This window comes from Oryctolagus cuniculus, chromosome 11 (assembly GCF_051225735.1).
Source record: "Oryctolagus cuniculus isolate XC-2025 breed Fujian yellow rabbit chromosome 11, ASM5122573v1, whole genome shotgun sequence".
Lineage (NCBI taxonomy): Eukaryota > Metazoa > Chordata > Mammalia > Lagomorpha > Leporidae > Oryctolagus > Oryctolagus cuniculus.
This window is the reverse complement of record NC_142877.1, coordinates 17,054,491-17,069,980: the sequence shown is the minus strand read 5'-3', so window position 1 is coordinate 17,069,980 and position 15,490 is coordinate 17,054,491. Positions and strand designations below refer to the sequence as shown.

Below are 15,490 nucleotides of genomic sequence, written 5' to 3'. Positions count from 1 at the left end.
AAAAATCCTAGGTGGGAACCTCTGCTTGGTGATACAAGATCACATGCACCATTTTAGTAGCAACAAGGGGAGAAGTTACAGCTTATCTTTTCTCCCGGCTTGTTCATATTCAGGATAGAAACCTGCAACAGACAGTGAGGTGGTCCATGGTTTGCCTCTTCCCTTCCGTCTTCCCCTTCCATCTCACCAGTAGCCATCTCTGACTTCTCCAGTTTGGAATAGAGGAGAAAGGAGATCTCTGGTGCAGGCAAGGTGTTACTTGGCTGGCACTGTCATGATCTGGTGGTACTTCCCTCTGGGCTTGGCAGGTGGCCAAAGCCAAATTTGGCTCTCTGTAACAGAATCTTCCTTCTGGCAGGCCATCTGGCATTCTGTATCTTCTGTTAGGGTCCCAACCCCACCCCTAAGTCATTCTTGGGAGAAATCCAAAATGACCCTGGTATGAAATTTTTCCAAGGATTGTTTTAAAATCTGTTTTTTTTTTTCTTCTCAATCTTTGTAGATGGCCAGAAAGCATTTAATTTTAACACTCTCATAGAGTCTGGCTGCTTGGGTTGGAGGGAAGTCAATGGGTTTAAAAGGGCAGGGTGGCTGCCGAACCCACTCTGATAAACACTGGAAGGCTTTGCTCTCCCAGCATTGCCACACAGTGGCTGGGCCTCCCCAGAGACATGTATTCAAACTCCTGGAAATGAACCAACAAGGAGAGAATCCAGAAGGAAAAAATGCCTCTTTCAAGACTTTTTTTTTCCTTTACCAGAAGGGATATTTAGATGGTGCTGAGTTCCTGTTCATTTCTGCCTTTTCCTAGAAAAAGAACAAAGTCTTTCAATGATATTGAATACTTCTAAATTTCCACTTGGCCAAGACCAATTGTGCCTCGGTCTGGCTAAATGGGCCATGTTTTATTTTATGGTGTGTGAGCTTTCATTCTGTTTCAGAGGCCCTATTTAACATTTTGAATAAGCAATTCTTCTTTGTTGTGTATCAGCCCATGAACTCAGGGCTGTTAGCTAATCTCACATCTTTTGTTCAATGAAAAACCTGGGTAAATATAAATAAGGAAAAATCTAGCAGTGTAGGGCTCTGATGTGTTAAAGCAGGGATTGAGTCCTTGGGATGTTTTTGAGTGTGAAGGTCCTGTCCCTTATTCTTGTCCTTTCCCATCCCTCGGTGGAAAAGGCAAAATGTTGAGGAGAAGGATGGTTCATTACCATCATTTCAAAGACATAGATGGAGATTTTCATTCTCTGTGATGCTGTATTTCAGGATAGATTTCCAAGATGTTCAAGAAGGATGCATATGTGAAATGTTTTTTTATTAAGCAAGTGAAACGTGGAATTGTGTGTGTTGGAAACTTTTCCAGCTTCTACCTGCTAGGCAAGGCTTTCCTTTTTATATCTAGTCATTTGAGGTCATAGATTATGCATATTTAAGTACTCAAAGAAATTCCTTGCATTTGAAGTAAAAGTTCTATCTTATTTCAAATCCTTATCTTCATCATCATCATCATCATTCATAATCTCTTCATAAATCTTTATTCACATCCTTTATTACTTTTGTACAGGTAAGTTCCTACAGGTGAAATAACTAGATAGGAGCATATCAACTTAAATATATTTTTTATAAGAAATTTCATACATATTACAACAGCAGGGGGAATAGGATATAAGGATTTTTGAAGCAGAGCTGACATTGTGGCACAGTGGGTTAAGCTGCTGCTTGCAACCCTGGCATCCATATCTGGTGGCGTGCTGGTTGGAGTCCCAGCTACTTGGCTTCGGAGCCAACTTCTTGCTAATGTTCCGGGGAAGGGCAGCAGAAGATGCCCCAAGTGTTTGGATCTCTGTCACCTATGTGGGAGACCAGGGTAGAGTCTTGGCTCCTGGCTTCCGCCTGGCCCAGCTCTGGCTGTTGCAGTCATGTGGGGAATGAACCAGCAGATGAAAGATCTCTCTCTCTCTCTCTCTCTCTCTCTCTCTATATATATATATATACACACACACACACACACATATGTATATATTTCTTTCTGATACTCTGACTTTGAAATAAATAAATAATTTTAAAACAGATTTTGAAGCTTCTAATGTGCATTGTTCAGTTGTCCTCTGGAAATTATGTTGATTCGTATCCCTGTCAGTATTGTTTGAAAATGCTCAGAGGCTGACATTCTATGCAGCACTGGACTTCAAACATTTTTGTTAATTCACTGAATGAGATGTGATGACATTATTATTTTAATTGTCATTGGTTTGATTACTAGGGATGGTAAACATGTTTCCATCTATTTATTGGTCATTTGTCTTGTTTCATAAAATTTCTCTTCACATGTTCTGTTTAATTTTCTACTGCTCATTCCTCCTCCCCCTGCAATTTGTAAGAGGTCTTTAAATAGTAATGATGTTAACCCTTTGTCTGGAAAACCCAATGCAATAATTTTTCTCATTTATCATTTGGTTTCCAATTTTCTTTGTAGTTTCTTGACATACTGCAACATTACATTTTAATACAGTTAAATCAATCAATTTTTCACTGAGGTTTTCTGTCTTTGCTTGCTTAGAAGTCAAGCAAATATATAAAAATGTATTTATAATATATTATATATAAAATATATAGATTATATATTTTATGTATTTTATATATATAAAATATATATAATCTAATGCTTAAGTAGTTCCATTTCCTTCAGTTGAAAATCTCTTACACATCTGAAATTTTTTTGGTTTGTGACTTTTACAAGATAGTGCTTTTTTTAAAAGTAGACAATTTGAGCAACCCTTATTAAGTATAACTTTTCTTACTGATTTTTTTTAAAGATTTTATTTATTTATTTGACAGGTAGAGTTACAGACAGTGAGAAGGAGACAGAGAGAAAGATCTTCCTTCTGTTGGTTCACTCCCCAGATGGCTGCAACAGCTGGAGCTGGGCCGATCTGAAGCCAGGAACCAGGTGCTTCTTCCTGGTCTCCCATGTGGGTGCAGGGGCCCAAGTGCTTGGGCCATAGTAGAGAGCTGGATTGGAAGAGAGGCAGCTGGGACTAGAACTGGCACCCATATGGGATGCTGGCGCTGCAGGTGGAGGATTAGCCTACTGCACCATGGAGCCAACCCCTCTTATTGATTTTTAAAAAAGATTTATTTATTTATTTGAAAGAGAGAGAGAGAGAGAGAGAGAGAGAGAGAGATTGATTTTCCATCTGCTGGTTCACTCCCCAAATGGCTGCAACCGCTGGAGCTGGGCCGATCCAAAGCCAGGAGCCAGGAGCTTCTTCCAGGTCTCCCACACAGCTGCAAGGGCCCAAGGACTTATCCCATCCTACTCTGCTTTCCCTGTCACAGCAGGGAGCTGGATGGGAAGTGGAGCAGCCACGATGCAAAACATATGGGGTTCTGGCACTGCAGGCAGCGGCCTTACCTGCTACACCACAGTGCAGGCCCCTCCTATTGATTTAAAATTCTGTGCTTTTCATGTACTAAATGTTTATATCTGAGGCTTTTTATTGTGTTCATTGATCTATTGGTCTAATCTTGTCCAGTACCAAACAGGTATAATGTTTTACTTTGTGACAATTTCTTCTATCTCCAATTCTTCTATCTAGTATTTCCTCTCTTCCCAAACATTTTTGGCTTCTCTGAGATGTTTATTTTAGCGTTAAATTTTACAATTCTTTTTAGAATTTCATGAAGTATTTGAATTTATAATTGATTTGGGATATGATTGAATATTATCCTCAGGAGCTTCCTCCCCCCCCCCCTCTCTTTCTCTCTCTCTGTCTCTCATTCTCTCTCTCTTCTGTGGAGGCAAGGGACCTTGTTCTAGGGTCTTGGTAAGGTTTTTATGGTTTTTTCATAAAAGCTTTACTTGTTGATAATGAAGTTTGTTTTTGGATATTTTGTATTTTTGCTTCAATTGTGATTGAGATTGCTTCCATTCTGCTTTCCTTACTGGTTATGGCTTATACATGAGAACTACTCATTTTTTATATTTATTTTGTAATGACCAAATTTAATGAACTGTTTTATTAGTTGTGATACAGTTGATTCTCTTGGGTTTTCTGAGTAGAAACTGGCATCATTTGCAATAACTATAATTTTGTTTATTTTTCAGTATCCTTTCTTCCTTCTCTCTCCTTTTCTTTCTCTTTTTCCTTTTATTATCAGCACTTGTAGGACAATATTAAAATAATAATGAGCATCATCATTGTGATCCTTGTTAGAAATCTCATTTTTTTTATTTTTTTGACAGGCAGAGTGGACGGTGAGAGAGAAGAGAGAAAGGTCTTCCTTTGCTGTTGGTTCACCCTCCAACGGCCAGCGCGGCCAGCGCGCTGTGGCCGGCGCACTGTACTGATCCGATGGCAGGAGCCAGGTGCTTCTCCTGGTCTCCCATGGGGTGCAGGGCCCAAGCACGTGGGCCATCCTCCACTGCACTCCCGGGCCGCAGCAGAGAGCTGGCCTGGAAGAGGGGCAACCGGGACAGAATCCGGCGCCCCGACCGGGGCTAGAACCTGGTGTGCCTGCGCCACAAGGCGGAGGATTAGTCTAGTGAGCCGCGGTGCCAGCCTCTCATGTTTTTTATATTTTAACTTTAAATTATCTTTGAAATATTTCATTGGTTATTTTGCAAGTATACTAATATGTGAAAGTGCCCTGTGGCTTTAATTTCTTCTTCTAATTTTGGTGTTCAGTTCTGCTAACTTGGAAAAATAAAGGAGGTAGTCTTTTATCACTTTTTGTATCCTTTGAAAGAGTTTATTTTGACAATTCTCTGATATTTGAAAATTTGGAAGAGTCGGGTTTTGCTCCTTTCTTGCAGATAATTCATTCTGAGTGTGTAGTAGCTTTCCCTTTTCCATTGTGTACTGGTGAGCTCCCAGTGGCCATATGCGCTCTGTGGGACTCTGCTCCCTGGGCTATAGCGATGAGTTTTTTCCTAGGAATTTTTTGATTTGAAAGTAAGGGAACTGAAAGAATTCCCCTTTAGATTGTGAGAGTCATACGATGAGGAACCAGAAATTATAGCTGACTAGGATCCTTGCCATGTGAAGGACAGGAAAAATCCAACACCTTGAAATAGTGACACAACTGGAGAGAGTACCAGTGTGTGGGCACCTGACCCCAGCTGGTCTGGACTCAGCTTTAGGAAGCACCTCTCATTCCTGTACTTACATGGGATGCCCATTATCCTTTTGATGAATTCCTTTTGTTTGAATTTGGTTTCTGATACTTCCAAACCTACAAATATAGATGCTTTATTTCTTTCTAAAAAATGTTTCTTACATAATTAAATATTTGCTGAAGTTTTCCAACTTCTCAAAAATTCTTTAGAAAACCATAAATGGCCAAATTTATTATATTCAGGACTTCAAATTTATTAGCATAAAATTATCCCTAATTCTTTATTATAAGTAAAACAGAACTCATTTATAATTGTAAAAAAATTCATATTCATTTCCTGATTCCCATATATAGTCATTTTTTTGGGAGGTATAACATAATCATATTGTTGGAAACATGGCATTTCTAAGATTATGTTGTGAAAAAAATCATTAAGTGTGATGAAAGAAGGTTAAGACTTAGAATTTCAGACCCACAATAAGTTATTTTTCCTAGAGAAATGTCAATAATAAAGGTTTATTTACTTTTATTTCTGCAAATGCTGCAGGTACATTTTGTTATTGCAAACTAAAAATAAAAATTTTATTTACCAATATTTCTGTCCGAAACAAATTCAAATGTTTCCCTATTTGCCCTGATAATGTCACAAGCAGGAGCCTCGCTTTCTCCTTGCTTTACATTTGAATTTTATTTATTTATTTATTTATTTATTTATTTATTTAACAGGTAGAGTTATAGACAGTGAGGGAGACAGACAGAGAAAAAGGTCTTCCTTCCATTGGTTCACTCCCCAAATGGCCACCACGGCCGGAGCTGCGCCAATCCGAAGCCAGGAGCCAGGTGTTTCTTCCTGGTCTCCCATGTGGGTGTAGGGGCCCAAGCACTTGAGCCATCCTCCACTGCCCTCCAGGGCCACAGCAGAGAGCTGGCCTGGAAAAGGAGCAACTGGGACTAGAACCCAGCACCCATATGGGATGCTGGAGCCGCAGGTGGAGGATTAACCAAGTGAGCCACAGCGCTGGCCCCACCTTTGAATTTGATCTTACACTTTTGCTTTCAGCACAGATTGTGAGAATCAGTTAAAAAGCAACAACAACATAGGATTTGAGGATACATAAAAGCACGCATTCCTATGATAATAGTTAATCAACTCGAAAAAGGCTACCACATCTTCCTATTTTCAGACCATAGTTTGTTTAGCTCTGAACCAGCCATGTCCCATGTAGCTTTTGCTGTGTAAGAAACCACTTCAAAAATGTAGTGCCTTAAAAAAATCAACATGATTTTTATGATTTGGCAATCTGGGCTGAGTTCAGCTGGTAGGTTCTTCTGATGTCAGTCAGTTGGGCACTCAGCTGCCAGGCCAGTCAGGCTGGTGGCTCAAGGTAGCCTCAGTACAGATGGCTTATCTTTATTTTATTTATTTATTTATTTATTTATTTATTTATTTATTTTTTTCATGGTCAAGTATTTTTTTTTTAACTTTTATTTAATGAATATACGTTTCCAAAGTACGAATAATGGATTACTATGGCTTCCCCCCCATACCGTCCCTCCCACCCACAACCCTCCCCTTTCCCACTCCCTCTCCCCTTCCATTCACATCAAGATTCATTTTCGATTATCTTAATATACAGAAGATCAGCTTAGTATACATTAAGTAAGGATTTCAACAGTTTGCTCCCACACAGAAACATAAAGTGAAAAATAATAGATGATTTTTTTTAATGATGATGAAATCAGATCAGACCTATTGTCATGTTTAATCCCAGTGAGAGTCAAGTTGGGAGTTGATAGTTTCTATTCTTTTCTTTTTCTTTTTCTTTTTTTTTTTTTTTTTAACAGAGGATCAGTTTAGTATGCATTAAGTAAAGATTTCAACAGTTTGCACCCCCATAGAAACACAAAGTGAAATATATTATTTGAGTACTCGTTATAGCATTAAATCTCAATGCACAGCACATTAATGACAGAGATCCTACATGAGGAGTAAGTGCACAGTGACTCCTGTTGTTGACTTTACCAATTGACACTCCTGTCTATGGCATCAGTAATCTCCCTATGCTCCAGTCATGAGTTTCCAAGGCTATGGAAGCCCCTTGAGTTCTCCGACTCTTATCTTGTTTAGACAAGGTCATAGTCAAAGTGGAGATTCTCTCCTCCCTTCAGAGAAAGGTACCTCCTTCTTTGAAGACCTGTTCTTTTCACTGAGATCTCACTCACAGAGATCTTTTGCCAGAGTGTCTTGGCTTTCCATGCCTGAAATACTCTCATGGGCTTTTCAGCCAGATCTGAATGCCTTTAGGGCTGATTCTGAGGCCAGAGTGCTATTTAGGGCATCTGCCATTCTATGAGTCTGCTGAGTATCTCACTTCCCATGTTGGATCACTCTCCCCAAAAAGGAAACTTGTTGAAGTGAAAGGGACACTATGGGAAACGGTGACTTGATCAGCATAGCCCTGACTGTTAATGAACAACTTAATACATTATCCCTCTTAGTAGTTTTTTTGTCTGTTCTACTTAATATGACTGATTTAATTCTGTAATTAATACACAGTTATTCTTAAGTGTTGAAATTTAACTGAAATGTGATCCCTGTTAAACATAAGAGTAGGAATAAGAGAGGGAAGAGATATATAATTTGGGACATGCTCAAGCTGACTTGCCCCAAATGGTAGAGTTAGAAACATACCAGGGGACTCCAATTTAATCCCATCAAGGTGGCATGTACCAATGCCATCTCACTAGTCCAAGTGATCAATTTCAGTTCGCAATTGATCATAATGAAAGGACTAAGAGTCAAAGGGAGCACATAAGCAAGTCTAGTACCTGCAAACACTAACCGATAGAATAAATAAAGGGGAGAGTGATCCAACATGGGAAGTGAGATATTTATTTATTTTTTAAGTATTAATTTATTTATTTGAAAGAGTTACACAGAGGGAGGAGAGGCAGAGAGAGAGAGGTCTTACATCCACTGGTTCACTCCCCAGTTGGCTGCAAAGCCAGGAGCCAGGAGCTTCCTTGGCAGAGACCTGGATCAGAAGTGGAGCAGCCGGCTCTCAAATCGGCGCCCACATGGGATGCCGGCACTGCAGGCGGTGTCCTAACCCTCCACACCACAGCATCGGCCCCGATGGTTTATCTTTATTCCATGTGGTCTCTCGTTTCCTGGAAGATGCACCTTGGGCTTGCTCTCATGATGATGGTGGGTTCCAAAAAGGAGAGGAAGTGGGTAAGACTTTGGGAGGTCTAGGCTTGCAATTGCATAAGCTCATCTCTGAAACCTTTTGTTGGCCAGAACTGAGTCAAAGTAGATTAAATCTCTTAATGGTGGAGGTCAAATATTCACATTGCAAAGGGCATGACTATAGTGAGGGATAGAGAACTCTTGGCTTTTTTGTAATATGCCACGTAATGCAGATTATATTACTGTACTTCAGTATACATACTGTATCTCTAATTAATCAACTGGTTATGGCCTGTTTATGGTGGCAAACCAACTCTGAAGGGGGAATGTGCTTGTGTGTGTGTGTCTATATATATATATAGCTAATATATATGAGAAACTACAGGGAGATGTTTATTTTACTTTGCTTACTCCTCATATTTTAGATATGTTTATCAATTCTTCTATTTTTCAGTTTCTAAATCATTCCTATTTGCTTATATTTGTATTAATTTATATAAGGAGTCTTCAAAATTTTGTGGAAATGGAATTAAAAGGTAAGTATTTTGGTGGAAAAATAGAAATTCATGAATAGTCTTTTCATAATATAAACATTCCAAACTGTTTTGGGTCATTCATATGTGCCAAACATATAGGAGGCATTCAAGAAATATGTTAAATAGATTATTGCATGGTTTCTCTGATTTTCTGGAGTTTATGTCTTTTAAAAATATTTTAAAAAGTTAGAGAGAGAGAATGAGTGCAAGCCTTCCTACTCACTGTTTCACTTCCCAAATGTGCACAATGGTGGGGACAGGGCCTGGCGAAAGCTGAGATCTGGGAACTCAATCCAAGTCTTCCACATGGGTGGCAGGGACCCAATTACTTGAGCCATCATCTGCGCAAGTAGATGGTCTGCATTACAGGAAGTTAAAACTGGGAGCCAGAGCTGGCACTCGAACCCATGCATTCTGAGATAGGACACCAGCATCTAACTTCTAGGCCAAATGCCTACCCCTGAAGTTTATATTTTAGAGTTAAAATTTGAATTTCAGGTGTAGCAAATATATATTTATATATTATTTATCTCTCTCTCTATATATATGTTTTTGATTAATAGTAAAACATTGATTCAAATTAATTTTCCCTTGAGTGATACTTTGGCTACATCCCATATGAACTGCTTTACATTTTATTTTTATTTCTGACTTTTGTTTGTTTTCTAATTTTTGTTAGTACTATTTGGTGACTTATCACAAAGAAAACACTGAAGTGTCTAACATCCAGTTCAAGAAATAGAATATTCCTAATATTTCAGAAATGGCCTCTCTGCCTCTGTCAAGTTGCTTCTCCTCTCTTCTCTATAAAATAAACCACTATCCTGATATTTATGTTAATTGCTTCCTTGCTTTTCCTTTTAAATTTGCCACCTGCATATGGGAGCTGAACACTATAGTTTTGTCTGTGTTTTGCACTTTACATAAATGGGATAATGAAGTATATTTTTGGCTGATTTGGCTTCATATTATCTTTGTGAGATTCATTATGTATAGCTGTAGTTTGCTCACTTTAATTGCTGTTTATCTCATGAATATAGCACAATTTATTTTTTATTCTATTACATGAACATACCACCATTTATCTGTTCATTTGACTGTTAATGGTTTATTTTGGTTAGTGGGTCTCTCCAGCTTTGGGATTTATGCGTAGATGATAGATAAATAGTGAAATAGGGTTAAATGGTTTGTTTCTAGTTTTTTTTATATTTATGAATAACTCTCTTATGAAGTTTTAAGATGTATTTCTTGACACATGTGAGTATACATTACTAGGAGTGAAATTGCTGGTAAGAGAGTTTTCATGGATTCAGCTTCAGCAAGGCAGTATGAATCGTTTCAGAGTGGCCCTGCCCATGCACACTTTCTCCAGCCTCCTGGCAGGATGTCCAACATCATCACACTTCTAAACACCTGGACACGGACAGTTATTTATAGCTATTCTTTGTGCACGTGTTGTGGTATCTTCTTGATTGAATTGAAGCTTCTCTGATTACTAGTAAGATTGATCATATGTTTACTTTTTTGAAGGAGGGACATTCCTTTTTTTTTTTTTCCAAAGAAACCTTTTATTTAAGGCATACAAACTTCATGCATTTCATAAGTACAACTTTAGGGAGGTACATTCTTAATTTCTGAGTATCTAATCAAATTTCCTGTCCAGTCTTCTACTAGTTTTACTGTCTTTTTCTTATTGATTTTTTCTGAGTATGAGCTCTTTGCCGGTTGTTTTGCTGTAACATGTTCTCTGAACTTCCCTTTTCATAATCTTAATGGTATTTTTGATAAGTACAATTCCTAATTATAATATACTCAACCTACCACTTTTTGTCCGATTTTGTTTGGAATTTATGTGTATGATTTAAGAACACTTCTATTCCTTGAGACTCTGTATGACATCCTGCATTCCAATTTCCTTAGTTTTTGCTGTTTACTTTCTTGTCTTCTTTGTGTGTGTATATATGTGTGTGTGTGTGTGTGTGTGTGTGTGTGTATTTAGGTATAGTTTGCCACTCCTTTGCCAGACTTTTGAGACTGAAAGCTTTGTCTATTGATTTTCAGCCTATATTTTGTTTCAAATATATATATGACTTCAGTCATATCCCTCAAATTTTGATATTTTTATGATTCAAACAAAAATATTTTCTCATTTCCTTAGTAATTTCTTCTTTCAATTATGAGTTGAAATGTGCTTCTATTTTTAAATTTCCAAGCATATCAAAATTTTCTTGCTATTATTTGTTCTTGACTTCAGACTTCATTCCACTGTAGTCAGAGGCCTTACTTTGCGTGATTCATATCCTTTGAAATTTGTCAACTTTTGTTTTAGTGCAGGAGATGTCTATTTTTGTAATTAACGTTCCATGTGTCCTGGTGCTTAAGCCTTTGTCCTGTGTTCTTTTGGGAGAACATAGACTAAAATATAACAGTTAAATCTTTATTACAAAGCCTAGATTTTATCAACATATTAATTACTGTCATGTTTAATTTTTTTTGTTTGGAATTTACTTAAGGGGCTGGTGCCGTGACTCACTTGGTTAATCCTCTGCCTGTGGCACCGGCATCCCATATGGGCGCTGGGTTCTAGTCCCGGTTGCTCCTCTTCCAGCCCAGCTCTCTGCTATGGCCAGGGAAGGCAGTGGAGGATGGCCCAAGTGCTCGGGCCCCTTCACCCACATGGGAGACCAGGAAGAAGCACCTGGCTCCTGGCTTTGGATCGGCGCAGCACTGGCCATGGCAGCCATTTGGGGAGTGAACCAATGGAAGGAAGACCTTTCTCTCTGTCTCTCTCTCTCTCTCACTGTTTATAACTCTACCTGTCAAAAAATAAAAAAAAAAAAATTAAAAATAGAATCTGCTTAATCTGATATGAAGTTTGTATTTATACTTTCAGAAGTTGTGTTTATCTCATACATTTTGTCTTTTTTCACTCATGCATAGTAAATATTAAAATAATCACAGATCATTAAAACTATAGTAGTATATCATGTTTTTAGTAGTATATCAATCTTTACCATTGGTTTGACAAAGATATAGAACAAAATTTTACAAAACTATATTTGCAGCAATACTTACTTTGCCTTTTCTGTTGCTTAACATAAAAAGGCACTTTATTTGTGTCTCTTGAGGACTATAATTGGATTTTTTCTTTGATTTAATTTTGAAATTTTAATCTTTTAATAGTGGAATTTAACATATTAGCACATACTATTAAACTTTTTAATATTACTTATATTTGTTGTATGTTTTTAATTTTTATATCTCATTGTTTTTCTTTGCATTATTTTTTTATTATGAAGTGTATTTATTTATTTAAAATTTTTTTTGGTGGTGGGAGGGAGGGTAGGGTGGAAAGTATCACGATGTTCTTAAATCTGGATTTATGAAATACATGAAATTTGTTTGCCTTAAATAAGAAAATAATAAAAGGTATTTTAAATTGATGACACAAAGTAATGGAAAATGTGTTATTGAGTCAGTAAATTGATGAGCAGGCTTTATTGAGTCCACCAGGAATGCAGGACTCCTTGCTGACTGTTTTAGGAAAGACGTTGTCTGTCTGAGTGCTGATGACTGCCTTTGGTGATCAACTGGTGACATTTAGAGTTTCCAAAATAAAACCAAGCCCATTTCAATATTTATAAAAAAATCCAGCTGTCTTTTTTTTTTTTTTAAGTCCAGCTGTATTAAACTTTTCTCTAATCAACTATAGACAGGAATATATAGATATGCCTTAAGTTATCAACTTGCTGTATGGGCATCACCTCTGAGGGTGAGGAAGCTAGAGTAGTCCATGATTTAGCTGTCCAGACATAGCTTTTCATAATGCATTTCCCATGAATTGTTTGAAGATCCCTCATATGTCTGATTTTATAATTTTTTGCATCAAAACAAACTTATCTTTTAATTAAAAATTTGCACAAACTTTTTGAAGTACCTTTGTGGTTTCCCTTTGCACTGTGGAATCAATGCAGAAATTAAGAAGAAAAAAATGAACATATTTTTGAGCTGAAAGTGATCAAAAGATCACTTTGATGGGATTTCTAGAAATGGATTTAGGGGGATAAAGTGGGGGATATTGAAAGAATCCAACATATTAATGAAAAAGAAGATTTTTGATTCTTCTGCCCTGATAGTCATTGGAAAGCAGCAACCATGGCTCTGTGCTATCCCATGACTTTGGTCCTCAACAAAGGTCACAAGATCACCAAGAACGTGACCAGGCTGAGGCACAGCCATGGCTCACCATACATACCAAGTTTCTGCAGGGTATGATCTGGGAGGTATGGGGCTTTGCCCCATCTGAGCACAGCACCGTGGAGCTACTCAAGGTCTCCAACAACAAACAGGCCCTCAAGGTCATCCAGAAAAGTGTAGGAATGCACATCCCTGCCAAGAGGAAGTGGGAGGGGCTGAGCAGCTTTCAGGCCATCATGAGGAAAGCAGCCACTAAGAAGGCCTGAGCCTCTCCCTTGGCTAATAAACCTTTCCAGGCCCTCACTAGTAGAGTTAAAAAAAGAAAAGAAAAGATAAGAAAAGATAAGCAAGAAAAAAAAGTAAAAAGGAGATTTTTATTGTATTTTAGCCTCCATGAGCATTAGTGAGAGAATGGAGGGTTATTCTTTCTTTTTTTAAAAAATATTTATTTATTTTTTTGGAAGTCAGAGTTACACACAGAGAGAAGGAGAGGCAGAGAGAGAGAGAGAGAGGTCTTCCATCCACTGGTTCACTCTACCCAAATGGCTGCAATGGTCAGGGCAGGAGCCAGAAGCCCCATCCAGATCTCCCACGTGGGTGCAGAGGCCCAAGCTCTTGGACCATCCTCTGCTGCTCTCCCAGATGCATTTGCAGGGATCTGGATCATAATGGGAGCAGCAGGGATTCAAACCAGCACCCATATGGGATACTGGCGCTATAGGCAGCAGCTTAAGTAGCTCTGGTGCGTGTTTTTTATTTTTAAAATATTATTTTAGAAGATGCATTTTAAACAGAGTAGTGATTTTTTTATTGAGGTTTTCCAAAACATTCTATAATTGATAGTTTTAATTTTTTAAAAAGATTTATTTATTTATTTGAAAGCCAGAGTTACGCAGAGAGAGGAGAGGCAGAGAGTGAGAATGTCTTCCATCTGCTGGTTCACTCCTCAGTTTGCTGCAATGGCTGGAGCTGTGCCAATCTGAAGCCGGGAGCCAGGAGCTTCTTCCAGGTCTCCCATGTGGGTGCAGGAGCCCAAGGTCCCAGGCCATCTTGTATTGCTTTCCCAGGCCATAGAAGAGAGCTGGATTAGAAGTGGAGCAGCCAGGTCTTGAACCTGCACGCATATGGGATGCTGGCACTTCAGGCCAAGGTGTTAACCCACTGCACCACAGCACCGGCCCCAGATAGTCTTAAGTTTTATAATCAACTATGAAATTATATTTTTCACTGTTTTTTTCCTTTATACATAGTGTGCACATGTTTTTATTTTCTTACCCTCAGTTTCTTGTATTTTATTAATATAATCTTGTGTCTAACATCAGATTATTTTTTCTCATGAATAATTCTGTCCTTTGCATTATTTTATAAAAAGATTTGCAAATATCATTTAAACATCTTTTTAAAATTTTTATTTAATTATTTGAAAGGCAGTGAAAGAGTGAGAGACTGAAACAGAGAGAGAGAGTTTGAGATTTCCCATTTGCTGATTTATACAGCAAATGCTGCAACAGCTCAGGCTGGGCCAGGCTGAAGCCGGGAACCCTGAACTCTCTCCTGGTCACTCATGTGGATGGCAGGGACGCAACTACAGGAGGCATCACCTGCTGCCTCCCAGGATGCACATTGGTAGGAAGCTGGAATCCAGAGTGGAGCTGGGCTTTGAACTCAGTAAATCCTCTGAGTTGTGAGGTGCAGGCATTCTGAGAAGTGTATTAATCCTACACCAAACACCTACCCCTTAGACATATCGCCTTTTTAGCCAGTCGCAGAACTTGCCATTGTCCTTTTAGCAGCAGTTTTCCCAGAGCTAGTCTGTCAACTTTGTATGAAGTCTCATCAATTGAAATTCATTTTCAAGTGTTTTAATACCAGAATAATGCTAGTGGCATATTTTAAGACTTGGTTGAAAATGTTTTCCTGCTGCTTCTGTATTTAAAACTTTAGACTTTCCTGGTCTAAAATTCTTGGGTTACAAACTTTTCCAGACTGTGTCTAGGTGTTCATCTTTTTTCACTGATATTTGAAATCAGGTATCTGTAGTTTAGTTATCCTTAAAATCTTCTTAAAGTCATATTGCTTCTCCAGTTGGAAGGTACCATTCTTTTTCCTTACTGTTTTGTCTCTGTTTTGATTTCTTTTTAACTAAGTTATCTACCTGTTGTGTTTTATTATTTTATTTCCTCTACTTCTATTATCTCCCTTGTCATAATTTTTTGTCATTGTTTTTTTCTTTTAAATGCAAGGAAAGCTTCTAATTTTTTTAAGTTTTCTTTTTGATAGAAATTTTGTTCATTTTCCCCCAAGAATGAAACATTTTTGTGCTGTATTTTTTAAAATATTTTTTTTAAGATTTATTTATTTGAAAGGCAAAGTTATAGAGAGACAGGGGTGAGAGGGAGGGGGAGGAAGGAGGGAGGGAGGGAGGGAGGGAGGGAGAGAGAGAGAG

The 15,490-nt window shown here is 38.1% G+C and overlaps 1 pseudogene; it reads left to right on the top strand.

Annotated features, from left to right (window-relative positions):
- The first annotated feature begins 13,002 nt into the window (after window positions 1–13,002).
- On the top strand, window positions 13,003–13,310 carry LOC149123359 (large ribosomal subunit protein eL36 pseudogene; annotated as a pseudogene).
- Window positions 13,311–15,490: the final 2,180 nt, after the last annotated feature.